This window comes from Mus caroli, unplaced genomic scaffold, assembly GCF_978045245.1.
Source record: "Mus caroli unplaced genomic scaffold, Mus_caroli_1 scaffold_15, whole genome shotgun sequence".
Classification (NCBI taxonomy): Eukaryota; Metazoa; Chordata; class Mammalia; order Rodentia; family Muridae; genus Mus; species Mus caroli.
The window spans coordinates 30,589,165-30,602,931 of record NW_028227270.1 but is presented as its reverse complement, the minus strand read 5'-3'; the positions used below and the strand labels follow the sequence as shown (position 1 = coordinate 30,602,931).

General features: G+C 39.8%; 1 pseudogene; it reads right to left on the bottom strand.

Annotated features, from left to right (window-relative positions):
• Window positions 1-3,506: 3,506 nt before the first annotated feature.
• Window positions 3,507-12,637, bottom strand: LOC110307724 (dynein light chain 1, cytoplasmic pseudogene; annotated as a pseudogene).
• Between the last annotated feature and the right edge of the window lie 1,130 nt (window positions 12,638-13,767).

Sequence of the window (13,767 nt, the reverse complement as noted above, 5' to 3'; positions counted from 1 at the left end):
ATCTGCCTGGTTATTGCCCTGGGCCACTGAGTCTCTTCCCTTCTGAAGTCCTGGGCAATGAATGACACTCACAGTTGCCAGCTTCATCAGTGCATCCAAGAGATCCAAGATTTCCTGATTGTTTTTTACTTCTTTTCCCTCTGATGTGAGCAGTCCTCAGTCTTAGTATATAGCCCCGTGAACATGGACTGTGGAAAAGGCATACTTGCTACCTGTGTAGACGTTAAGTTCCAAGACCTTGGTGAGGGCAATTAGCTCTGATTTTTGTGCCAATGTGCCATGACAACAGCTGCACCCACTTATCTCTAACCTTCATGGAGAAAACTGCTCCTGTCTGTAATGCACATAGCCTCACCTCCCAGCAGGGGTCAGTTAGAGAGGTCTTTCCTTCACCCATGGGCTCTCCTTTTGGGTCAGTTAGTTGCTACCCATCAGGCAAGAAGTGTATCAGGGCCCCCATCTTGGAGAATAAGTCTCACCTCAACAGAGGATAGAAAGAGTCTGGGATGACTGTAAATGAATGGAATAGCCGGCCCATCCCCAAGTCCACTGTTCTTCAAGTAGTCCATACATACATTTTTGTGAGAGTGACTCCTTGAACCCAAGACTTTTTCCTTGGAAATGGGGCTATTGGCTTGAAGGAGGACCAAGTGTTGAGCCCCTGTGGCAAGAATTGAGTGGGTTTCCCTCCACTCCTGCAAGCACTTATTATTTTTCTGCATTTTTAATGATAGTCATTCTGACAGCAGTAATATGGAATTAAATATAGTTTTAATTTACACTTTCCTGCTGGCAAAATATATTGAGCCATTTTCATGTACTTATTTGTTATTTGTACTTTTAAAGAGAAGTTTCTATTCAGTTCATTTGCCTATTCATTAATTAGATTATTTGACTTTTAAAAGGTTTTCATATATTCTGGATTTTAATCCTTTGTCCAAGAACAGCTGGCAGAATATTTTTATTCCATCTCATAATCTGTCCCTATGGTGATAATCATTTCCTTCATTGTGCCAAAAGCATAATTTGATTCAATATTATTTATCAAGTTTTGCTATTATTAATGAGTTACTAGAGTTTATATTCAGGAATGTGTTGTCTATGTCTATATCTTAAAATGTTCCCCATGCCTTGCAGCCAAAGTGTGCTGTGTCTTCAGGAATAGAGTCTCACGATAATCAATTTCAAATAAGGAAACTTCCTCTCTGCTTGCTAGTTATCATATAGGTGCTATGTTGGGACCTATAGGAGAAAAAGGCATCAGTGGTCTTACTCAGTACTAGATACTACATCCAGAAATGTGGTTGCCAAAGAGGTATGCCTAGGGGTGCAATAATGGTATGACTTATGGGGTAACCAACCACTGTCTGTCCTCCAACTCTGACCCTCCCACAATCCCCCTCTCAAATGTATTCTCTCCTCTTAATGTGTTGAATCCTGTAAGTTTTGCCTGCATGCACATAGGCATAAGGGTGACCACCGAAGCCTAGGCAACTCATCAGGGAGCTAGCTTTTCCCTGAAGAAAACTGTCCCTTCTTGCCGGGCGGTGGTGGCACACACCTATAATCCCAGCACTTGGGAGGCAGAGACAGGCAGATTTCTGAGTTCGAGACCAGCCTGGTCTACATAGTGAGTTCCAGGACAGCCAGGGCTATACAGAGAAACCCTGTCTCAAAAAACAAAAACAAACAAACAAACAAAAAAAAAAAACCTATCCCTTCTTTAGCAGCTGTCAGCTTGTCAGCTCCCTATAGTTCCTCAGCACATGGTAGGGTTTTCTCCTATCCTTGCTGGGACATTGACAAATGTAATGTTTTGTAAGTCTATGGTACTAATCACAGTCCTTGAAAACTAATGTGTACAATATCTCCAGAGGACGTTATTCTATAGAAGTCCTCCCAGTCTTCTGTCCTCTACACCCAAGGATTAGGATGTTTTATGGGAATTAGGGGGAGTCAGATTGTAAAAGCCAGAGGATAGGGCTTTCTTTTTAATTTCATTTGTTTAAGTATAGAGCACTTGGTTACTTGCTGACTGAGGTTAATACAAGAAGCAGAGGAGCACAGTTGTTAAACACACAGTGACTGTCAGACTTCATTTATGTTTTCCAGCTGATAGAGGCAAAGTGTGTTTTTATCCATCTAAACTGCATCTAGTCATCTTTATATTGGGAATAATACTACTTTTACCTTAAAGAGTTATGATCATATTGAGGCAGGGCAGAAAGACTAGAAATTAAATGAATAGGAAGGAAGAAAGAATCTTAAAACCTCTCAGCAGCTGAGAATCAAGAAATCTAGCAAATTCTAAAATATGCTAAGAAAATTGCCAACATACAGACATTCCTATTTTATAAGTAATGTTAAAGTAAGGATAATATTTAAGTCTCAAGTATAGCATTATACCTTTTTCATATAGCTTCTGGGAATCTCAAATATAAGACTCCCTAGCTAAGACTCCAAGCAATAAGTGGAGGCTGAAGCAGCCATCTCCTGTACCAGGCAAGACTTCCAATGGAGGTATTGGAACACCAACCCAGCCACAAATCCTTCAACCTTCAATTATCCTGCCTCAAGATGTGCTGGGGTAAATATGGAACAGAAACTGAAGGAATGGCCAGCCAATGACTGTTCCAGCTTGAGACATCATGACAAAAGAGCCCACCTCTGACATTGTTAATATTATTCTGCTATACTTACAGACAAGAGCCTAGTATGTCATCAACGAGACTTCACAAAGTAACTGATAGAAACAGATGGAGAGACACACAGCCAAAGATTAGGTGGAGCTTGCGGAATCCTATGGGAAAAGGAGAGGAAGGATAGTAGGGGCCAGAGGTGTCATGGGCACCACAAGAAAACCCACAGAGCCAACTAACCTAGGCCCATAGGGGTTCATAGAGACTGAACTGCCAACCAGAGAGCATGTATGAGACTTCACATATGATATAGTGTAGCTTAGTCTTCTAACACGGAGGACAAGGGCTGTCTCTGACTGGGTTGTTTGCCTTTGAGACCTTTCCCCTAATTGAGCTGCCTCAGCCATCCTTAGTAGGAGAAGATGCAATTAGCATTAGTGCAACTTGATATGCCAAGGCTGGTTAACATCCAGGGAGACCTTCACTTTTCTAAAGAAAAAGGGAGAAGGAATGGATTGGGGCAGGGGAGGGAAAGGACTGGCAAGAGAGGACAGAGGGGAAACTGTGGTTGGGATGCAAACTTTTTTTTTCTTTTTACAACTCTCAACAGATTTATTTTTAAAAGAATATCCTAAAGGAGAAAATGGGGTACAGAAATATGGATTGGAAAATAAATACAAAGGTAAGCTGTTTTACTAATTACTTTATAGCTACAAACTTGCACAGAGGATGCCCTATACAAAAACACAAAAATTCAAATGAGGTGTTCCCTTAACAAGACTGAATATTCAGTCTCTGGTACTTGGAATTTAGAATGCAATCCTTGTTTTTGGATGGATCACTAAGTGTTTGGCAGAGTCCTTAATTTTAACCATATTTGAGCAGAAGAGTGGCCACCTATCCCAGGTAGAAGTAGATGAAGTATTTGGTTTCATGTGTCACATAACTACTCAATTCTATCCTACAATGAAGTGTCAAGTGGGGCTGTCTTTATCAGACTTTTTGGTATGTACTGCAATATCCTTTTCTATATTGTACTTTTCCAATGCCTGAGTAGTGTGCTCCACTGAGTCCTGTTGCATCTTCTTCTATTTGTCTGCATTCTCTGAACAGCCTTCTGGTTTCACATGGTAACGGCAGAGCAGGGGCTGGTTGGCTGCTGCAACTAGCTCCTGGGCAAGGGGCCGCTCAAGCAGCACAGGAGAGCTGTGGTTGCTACTGAAGCCATGGCACATCTGATAAATAATTCATTTAAAAAAAAAAGACTCAATCTTCATTTACAGTAAAAATGTCTTAACTTCCCCTGCATCCCTCGTGGCCTAGGATTTTACTTCATCAGCTGTGACCCCATCCTGTATTCATCAGGAAACATTCTATGATTAATTAAGTTTCTTGGTGACCCTTGGAAGTATAGCTACAAAAGTCACCCAAAACAGTGTGTATGGTCACCATAAAGACACTAGATTATTACTTTCTCTTGAGAAGTTGTATGTCCTGAGCATGTCGTGTCTTTTTACTGAGCACTATGTTCAATTGACATTTAAGATTATGCTTAAATCTCTTATAATCTCCTCTTTATAAACTCCAACTCTGCCTCATACTGAAATTCTTTTCTGCACAAAGTAAAACATTCCAGTTTCACCTGAGCTGCACTCTCTGCTAAGAACATCTCTGCTATAGGTGAGACTGACTGTGTCTCCACCCCATAACCCCACCACTACTAACAAGTTGACTTTGTTTTGCTATTCATTCAAGAGGGCTTCTAAACTCATGAGGTCTGGAGTCTCAATCGTCTGAAATGTGCAAGGAGCTTTCATCTTGGGAAATGTGTTCACCATTGCTTAGAGGTTTCCTATTCTCTTAAATTCCCTTAAAATGGCAACCCTTGTTCTTTGAGCAGTGATTTGATTTTGAAAACAACCAAATATATTTGAAGGGCGATCTAGTGAGGTCATCTTGGGAGGGCCATTTTCTAATGAAAAATGAACTCTGACCATAAGTGTTGAGACAGATCCAGTGTACAGCTTTTCAATTGTTTGAAGGCTGTTCTCAGAAGGGGATTCCTAAACTCCTGTGTAGCAGTGAACAGAGACATACTTAACAAAAGAGTCTCATTCCATTTGTGATGTAAGGAAACACCCAGGCTGTGCCCAAGTCCAGCTCAAAGGAATGCTGGGGGAGTCCTCTTGCCATTCAAGCAAAGTGCTAAATAGGTAAAATTAATATAATGATCTCATTTGGAGACACAACTTTCATATTCTGGTTAGAAGTAGAAGGTCACAAGAGCTGGGTGTAAATTCATAGATAAGAAGATAACTGTGTAATTAATAGTCTATCCTTCTGACAGGTATGGAGATTTGGCCAGGCACCAACACCATCTCCTACACATCCTTGTGCTCATATGTGCCTCATAAATATGAATTCTTTATTTTACCTAGACATAGCAATGCAAATATTTACTGTGTCATTTACAAATATTTACTGATCTTTGCTTAGTAATGAAAATGAAAGAGCTGAGTAATATACAGTCCTTCCCTGAAAGCAGCCTCCCTGGATAGATGGGTATATGTTTAACTAAAAGTACAGTGGAGAAGTGGGACAATGTCTTTGTTACTCCTCTCCTCATATGCCCCATCTCAAAATGCCCTTCCCATCCAACCCACACTTCCAGGGCCTTTTTCTTTCTGGTTGTTACTCCCTAGAAATAACCAGTAGCTACACTTGTTTGTAAGAATTATTTTTTAAAAAGCAGTGTTTTTTCCAATATCATTAAAGTCATGAAACTGGTAAAGTGCATAGTAACAATCTTGATTGTTGAAAATAGAAGTAGAAAGGAGCAGAACACAGAATACTAGAGTAGGTCACAGTAGTACTTACTGAAAGTGGTAAGTAAAGCCAAGAGTAGGAATAATGTGCTTTCTGAGCACATATGTGTTGGCATACATGTACTAGAAGATTTTCCTAGTCAGGGTAAAATTTTTTTCTTAAAATGAATTGTCATCAAAAAAAAAAAAAAGTTTGAGAAACCCCACTCCAAACTGAACCCAGCTGTGTTAACTTGCTAGTGAAAGATTCTGCTCAGATAACATGTCTTAAATGGGTCACAATGTAATTGTGAGATGAAAGCATGAAGTCTGAAGGGGTAATTTCAAGTGCATTTGCAGAACAAATGGTAAATATTTGGGATTTGGGATTTTGGCATCATCTGTGTTAATAAACCTGTTTTATCAATAAGACTATTAAATGACCCACTGAGCTCAGGTCTGTGTACTGAGAATGTAATGAAGACAAAAACACAATTGGGCCACTTAGAAGTGATTTCACAAGGTCATAAAACAAGGAGCTCACTTCAGTAATGGGTGACAGATGCTCCAGTAGAGGCACAGAACTGGCAAGGTAACAACCCTGGCTCTATGCAGGTTTGTTTCCTAGTTGGTACCCTCCCTAAGGACCCTTTGATATCACTCCAGAGATAAGAATTATACCAAACTTAAAAATGGCACTCCAACATGCACAAGCTCATTTGACAGAGGTGAAAAGATTTGCTTTTACTTTGTCTGTTCTGTGTTAGTCATTTTTCATTACCACAACAACAATGTCAACAAGGGAGAGGTTTAAAATCAGACAATTTTGACTCCTGAAGATAAACTGAGGCCATGAACTTATACATTAGGGCTGAAAAATGCAAATCAACCCTACTTTTTGGGACACAGAAGATACTGAGCAATCTTTGAAACAATTCACTTGAATGCAGCATCTGATCTGTAAGCAATCATTCATCTGACAGCTCCTAGCACCCAGCAAGAGCAAGCTCATGAGAATCTACACCCATCACTGTAAAACAACCAAGAAAAAAATCCAGTGATGTTATCTAGACCTTAGAAACCAATCACTTGTGGGCCACAGTCTGTACTGATATCAAGATTTTAACACCTAAAATGCCCAGGGAAGAAAATACTTTTGAGCAGTTTGAAGGATGGCAGTGCTAAGATACTCAGAGTTGGATGATCTTACTTAGCATTACTTATTTTAATCAGCTTTACTAAGGCATTACTAATAGTCATCAAAATCTAGTAAGTGTGCAATTTGAAGAGTTTTAATGAATGAATTTAATAGCTTCAGAAGCATCAACATATCAAACCCGCTCGGCATGTCAAAAGTTTCACAATGCCCCTTGCATAAAATCAAGCCTTAAACCAACCTCTGAAGTTGATCAACTTAGCCAATAATGGTGAAATTAAGTACATTAAAATTATCATTTAAATTAATTCCTCATGAAACTCAAGAAGAATGAAGACCAAAGTGTGGACACTGTGCACCTTCTTAGAATTGGGAACAAAACACCCAGGGAAGGAGTTACAGAGACAAAGTTCGTAGCTGTGATGAAAGGATGGACCATTTAGAGACTGCTGTATCCAGGGATCCATCCCATAATCAGCTTCTCAACGCTGACACCATTGCATACACTAGCAAGATTTTGCTGAAAGGACCCAAATATAGCTGTCTCTTGTGAGACGATGCTGGGGCCTAGCAAACACAGGAGTGGATGTTCACAGTCAGCTATTGGATGTATCACAGGGCTCCCAATGGAGAAGCTAGAGAAAGTACCCAAGGAGCTAAAGGGATCTGCAACCCTATTGTTGGAACAACATGATGTACTAACCAGAACCCCGGAGCTCTTGTCTCTAGCTGCATATGTATCGAAAGATGGCCTAGTCGGCCATCAATGGAAAGAGAGGCCCATTGGACTTGCAAACTTTATATGCCCCAATATAGGGGAATGCCAGGGCCAAAAGAATGGGAATGGGTGGGTAGGGAAGTGGGGGGCGCTATGGGGGACTTTTGGGATAGCATTGGAAATGTAATTGAGGAAAATATGTAATAAAAATATTAAAAATTAAAAAAAAAAGAAAACTACAAAAAAAAATTAATTCCTCAGTAACTGTAGCAAGGCAAATTATGGAAAATCAAGAAAGAATTCTTAATAACGAAAGTATAGCCTGTTCAAAGGAAAACAATCCATTGAAAAATTAATCTAATGTCCAACTCACAAATCTGATTTTTATCCTTACAAATTTATTCAAAGAATCTACATTAACACCAGACAGTGATGGTTCACACTTCTAATCTCAGCACTTGGGAGGCAGAAGCTGGCAGATATGAGTTGGAGGCCAGCCTGGTCTACAGAGCAAGTTGCAGAATAGCCAGGACTACACAGAGAAACTCTGTCTCAAAAAAAAGAAGGAGAAGGAGGGGGAGGAAAGGGAAGGGGAAGGGGAGGAGGAGACAGAGACAGAGGAAAAAGAAAATGTTCATTACCTTCAGAAAACAGGGAAAACAGTTAGTGCTTCAATGTAGCAAACTGTACAAGTATTATGCAGTGAGACCAAAGAAGTTTGGGGCCTGAACATTCTCATGGCAAGAAAGGGATGCCTGATGCTTACAACTAATTCCTTCTATGTTCATTATAAGAGGTTAATATGAACCCTGGTTCCGCAAAGAAGAGAAACATTCCTGTAAATAACCAAATGGTCATGAACACAGCTGTATAAGTTTCAGACAGATGTTTCAAAATAGAAAAGAAAGAAGCCAGATGGGTACATAAAAGGCAGGAACCAAATTAAGCCCAAGATTACCCGGGAGATAAAATGATGACTAGAAGTATATTCGCCAGCACTGACCAGCAAGAGCACAGCCAGCCAGCAGACATGGCTCAGACTTGGCTTAACCCCAAAACAAACAGAGTACCCAGATCCACATAGGTCCCAGGAGTGAACTGTGTGTTAAGCCACAGAGTCTGCTCTGTTACAGTAATGTCTACAGTTCTTTCCCATGAAAAATGCTTTAGGAAAAATGGGAGTTCTCATATTATTCGACAGGGTGAACCCTGTGCACTTTTCCCAACAAGGAAGAAAATACAGTATTCACCACAAGTGCACACACATGGAGAGAGGGGGGGAGGACAGGGACAGGGAGGGAGAGATATTTAATAAAATTTCAAAGGAAACAAAATATGTAAAGAAAATACAAATTTGCACCCCGCAAAAAAAGATCAAAGCAATTTGAGAGGGTTTCATTTTACACTTTCAGAATCCCTAGTCCTACTAAAACATTTTCCAGCATGTGTGGATCTTTCTCACAAGACTCAGAGTTCCCAAGGTCATGCCTGGGATGTTTCCATATGCACTGTACTATACAAAGTCCCCAGCATTGAACTTGGGCTGCATTTGGTTGTAGCTTGTTTGCTTTTGTTTCTGGAGTCTACCTGACTCGCCTGCTCCATGCAGCACACAAAGAGATCACAAAATTCTGCAAATCTCACTCATCACTGATGTGTATGACTCTGACCAAGATACACTGTCCATTCTATTCCACACTGATGAACCACAGAGGCCTGAGAGGGACAGGAGCCTCCACGTGAGTTTTCATCCTCATTCATTCTCCCCGACCATCAACACACAAATCCTTCTGTAGCCTACAGGATTTACCTCCCATTGATCCTGACTCAAGGTAAACCTGAAAAGGTTATAAATAACATCTTCCTGAATGTTATGGAGACATCAAGGGAGAAAAAAGAGAAGAGACGGCAGTGAGAGAAGCTATGGCCTGCTGCTTCTGTGCAGCTGCTTCAGTTAAGGCCAAGATAAGGATTTACAGAACAATAGCCTCATCTGTGATGGCCATATGGAGGAAAATACACTCATATGTCCAACATACGATGCATACTTGTACAAAGACTAAAAATTTTTCTTAAAAAAGTACCAAAAGAATTATAAGATTGCCTAATTGTTTCCTGAATCCTCTGAAGAGTTTACTAAAACATTCTGATAAGCAAATATAGGATTCGGTATTTGTTGCAAGCTTGCAGATCATGCCCACACTGCAGGTCCCTGGATACTATACCCAATTTGGGGCCCATCTCTAAACACCTGAAATTTCAGAAATCAACATCTTAGTATCCCCAGGATAATTTATTTGTACATTAATGTTTTGCTTTTATTATTACTGTGGGTATACATGTATGGTGTATGCATGGCATGGTCCATTCTGTCCTTCCACTATGACTTCCAAGGATCAAACTCAACTCATCAGGCTTGGAGAACAACCACATTTTACCTACCAAACCATCTCTTCAGCCCTCTCACACTAATGTTCTAAAGCATTTATTCTTTCTGAGTCACAGCTGGGATAATAATACTTGAGTCTTCCTTGGCCAGTTCCTTCTATGGCCAGTTCCTCCTATGGCAGCCAGCATAGCAATGGATGCATAGTGGGAGTTATATTTTACATCCAGGAAGGTTGGAAAGGAAGGTTGCAAGTAAGGTGTGTGTGGACAAAAGCAAAAGGAGATTGTATCTCCTTTGATGTACCCAGAAAGGAAAACAAAAAATTTGGGGTGATATGATGCTCCTTGTGAGTATTTGGCTGTTTGTACTCTTCTGTGAGTTTCTAATTTTTGGTATGAACATCTATTATTTTTAAAGTCAGGATAAGAAAAGTTTTTGCCCGCCGCGCGGCGCGGTGCAGCGCGGGAAATGTGGCGTACGGAAGACCCATTTCTGGGCGCCGCTCGTTGGGGGCCCAAGTCCTTCTGATCCAGGCCCAGCCGGAGGGGCGCTGGGTTCGGGTCTTCCCGGAGTCGGGTTGCTTGGGAATGCAGCCCAAAGCGGATGATAAACTCCATCTAAGGCTGAATACCGGCAGTCAACAAGTCAACAAGTACCTTAAGGGAAAGTTGAAAAGAACTTTGAAGAGAGTTCAAGAGGGCGTGAAACCATTAAGAGGTAAAGAAAAGAAAAGAAAAGAAAAGAAAAGAAAAGAAAAGAAAAGAAAAGAAAAGAAAAGAAAAGAAAAGAAAAGAAAAGAAAAGAAAAGAAAAGAAAAGAAAAGAAAAGGGAAAAGGAAAAGGAAAAGGAAAAGGAAAAGGAAAAGGAAAAGGAAAAGGAAAAGGAAAAGGAAAAGGAAAAGGAAAAGGAAAAGGAAAAGGAAAAGGAAAAGGAAAAGGAAAAGGAAAAGGAAAGGAAAGGAAAGGAAAGGAAAGGAAAGGAAAGGAAAGGAAAGGAAAGGAAAGAAAAGAAAAGAAAAGAAAAGAAAAGAAAAGAAAAGAAAAGAAAAGAAAAGAAAAGTTTTTGTAGTCTTTAATTTGAAAACTATAAATTTATATGAAAATGCCACAGAAGGTAACTCTTTCCAAAGTGGCCAGTTCCTCAAATTATCTTTGTCCAGTGGTCTGCCTTTTGTCTGTAGTATAGCTCAACTAGTTCTCAGGTTCCTTCTCTGATATCCCTGCCTAGAACATTTTGCCCACCATATTGCTGCTACCCTGTAAAATTGGCAGATTCCAGTTTTTTATATGGATTTGTTTACTTTTTATTTAACGATTGATTAGTCAACTGACTGACTGATTGATTGATTGATTTATAAGTATATGCACATCAACAAGTATATGCATAAGCATATTTGCCCAAGTATGGAGCTGCCTGTGCATATGCCTGGAGGCCAGAAGAAGGCTCTGGGTATCCAATTCTGTCATTCTCTCTTTCTCTGAGGCAGTTCCTGAGCTCAGGACTTGAGTTTGGTCAGCTAGGGAAGAAGACAACAGGCCACAGAGACCCTGCTGTCTCCTAGCTCCTGCCTCCTCTAAGCCCTCAGAAATGGGGTTAGAGGTATTTGAGGAATAACTGACTTGTTGCATGGGGTGCTGGGATGCAAGCTTCAGTCCTCATGACTCTGCAGCAAGTGCTCTTCTCTATTGATCTGTGTATCTGTTCCTTTTGTTTGGTTGGTTGATTGTTGTTAGTTCTAGTATATTTTTCAGTTTTTGCTTGTTCAGCTTTAAGTCAAAGGCACTATTTGCTAAGTAACATTAAAGACCCATCCTACCTGTTCTGTACACATCATCTGTTTTAATTCTTCGTTTTTTAACATGGTTTTAACCTATTAATGACAAAATTATAAAACATGAGCATTTGCTTTATTTAATTCATCCCTCATTCACCTTATGCAACAGCTATTATCATTTGTAACATATGATGTTTTGAAGCCTTTGCCCACTAATCTATCAACTTTTATTTGGGATGTAGTTGCATGCATCCAGGCTAGCCTTGAACTTAAAATGTAAAGATAACCTTGAACTTACGATCTTACTGCCTCTACCTTCAGAGTACTAGGACTATAACTGTATTCCATCAGAGTCAGTTTTATGGGTCATGGGAATTAAAATATGGGGCTTCATGTGCTATGCAAGCCCTCTACCCACTAATATAGATCTCCAACCCCTATTATGTCAACTTTTGATACCGTCATATGTCTTCCCATTGTATCAAATAATACAAGTTACACATATTTTCTTTTCTAAAACTTCAAATTAAAGGTACACTCTGGGGGCTGGAGAGATGGCTCAGTGGGTAAGAGCACCCGACTGCTCTTCCGAAGGTCCAGAGTTCTAATCCCAGCAACCACATGGTGGCTCACAACCATCCGTAATGAGATCTGGCGCCCTCTTCTGGGGTGTCTGAAGACAGCTACAGTGTACTTACATGTAATAAATAAATAAATCTTAAAAAAAAAAAAAGTAGATTTAAAAAAAAAAAAAGGTACACTCTGCTTGAGGACCATAATTATTTTTCATGCTTGACATATAACGATGCAAACATACAAAAGGAGAACAAACTGCACTTACAGCATCATGATGAGGCCCATGTTATTCATAACAAAGATGGGAAATGTGGTGGTTCATCCTCCTTAGCTACAGCTCCAAGAATCATTCAGGTCAGCCCCAAAGATACCGTTCAAATCAACACAACACGGGTGTCTCTAGCTCCAACACCTCCGAGAGGACTTGCTAACCAAGGACCTTCGGTCTCTGCAGGAGATGGGTTTCTGTTGAGTAAGTAATGGAACAGAAGTAGGAGGCAGCACCCTTGGTACCTCTCCTCTCACATTACCCCATCTTGGAATGCTCGTTTTTCTCCAGTGTTGGGAGTCCAGTCAAACATTCTTCTATCACATGGCTACAATTGCTATAAAAATTCTGATTTTTTAAAAAATATTTTAGTATGAATTGTGAATATGTATATGTCTCTGTGGGGATACATGCACATATGAGTATGGGTGCCCTCAGAGTCCAGAAGAAAGCATCATATCCCCTAGATCTGGAACTACAGGTGGTTGTGCACTGCCTAATGCTCCACAACTAGAGATAAAACTTTGTAACCAATGTAACTTCATGCTGGTGTTTGGTCTGGCTTTTGCTTGCACAGGTCTTGTACATACAGCCTCAAGTTCATATATGCCCTACCCCATCTAGACACAGTTTGTTTCATTTGTATTTAAACCACCAGGACTTTTATCTACTTTTTTAGTCATTCACTGCCTCTGGCTCTCCCAACTTTTCTTTTGCCATCTCTAAGGCTTTGGAGGAAGAAATGTGGTATATATGTTATATTCAGAGCTTGAGTGTTCTATAGTCCCTTATTTTCCCTGTCCTGGCCAATTACAAACAAACTTTTCTCATGAGAACTGAAAAAAATGCATTACATATAACTAAAATATTACATATATTGTAATTTATTAAAAATAAATTTTCATTTTGCTTATTCTCTTGGCATGAAATCTTTTGTTTTATGGATATAAAACATATCATATGTTACAGTCAGAACTAATGGATAGAATTTTTAAAGTTCTATTATGCTTCCTACATTTTTTTAAGTTTCCAAAGTTTTTATTTTGCATGGATTTGTATGTGTTTGTGTATGAATGTGTACTTCTCAGTGCAGGTGCTCATGGAGGCTGCAAAAGGTATTGGATCCCCTGGAATTGGAGTTACAGACAATTGTCTGCCATCTGACATGGGTATTGGGAACTGAACTTTTAACTTCTAGAAGAACAATACACATTTTAACAGCTAAGCCATCTCTCCAGCCCTGTACTTGAAATTTTTGAGATGGGGTCTCATGCATCCTGGCTTTGAACTTATTTGCTCCATAGCTAAGGATGGCCTGAACTCTTTTTTTTTTTTTTGGTTGATTTTGTTTTTTATTTTTAAAACATATATTAGAAATAAATGTAGTATACCAAATACATGGACAAACAATACAAGAATCATATAATCATCTCAATGGAAGCA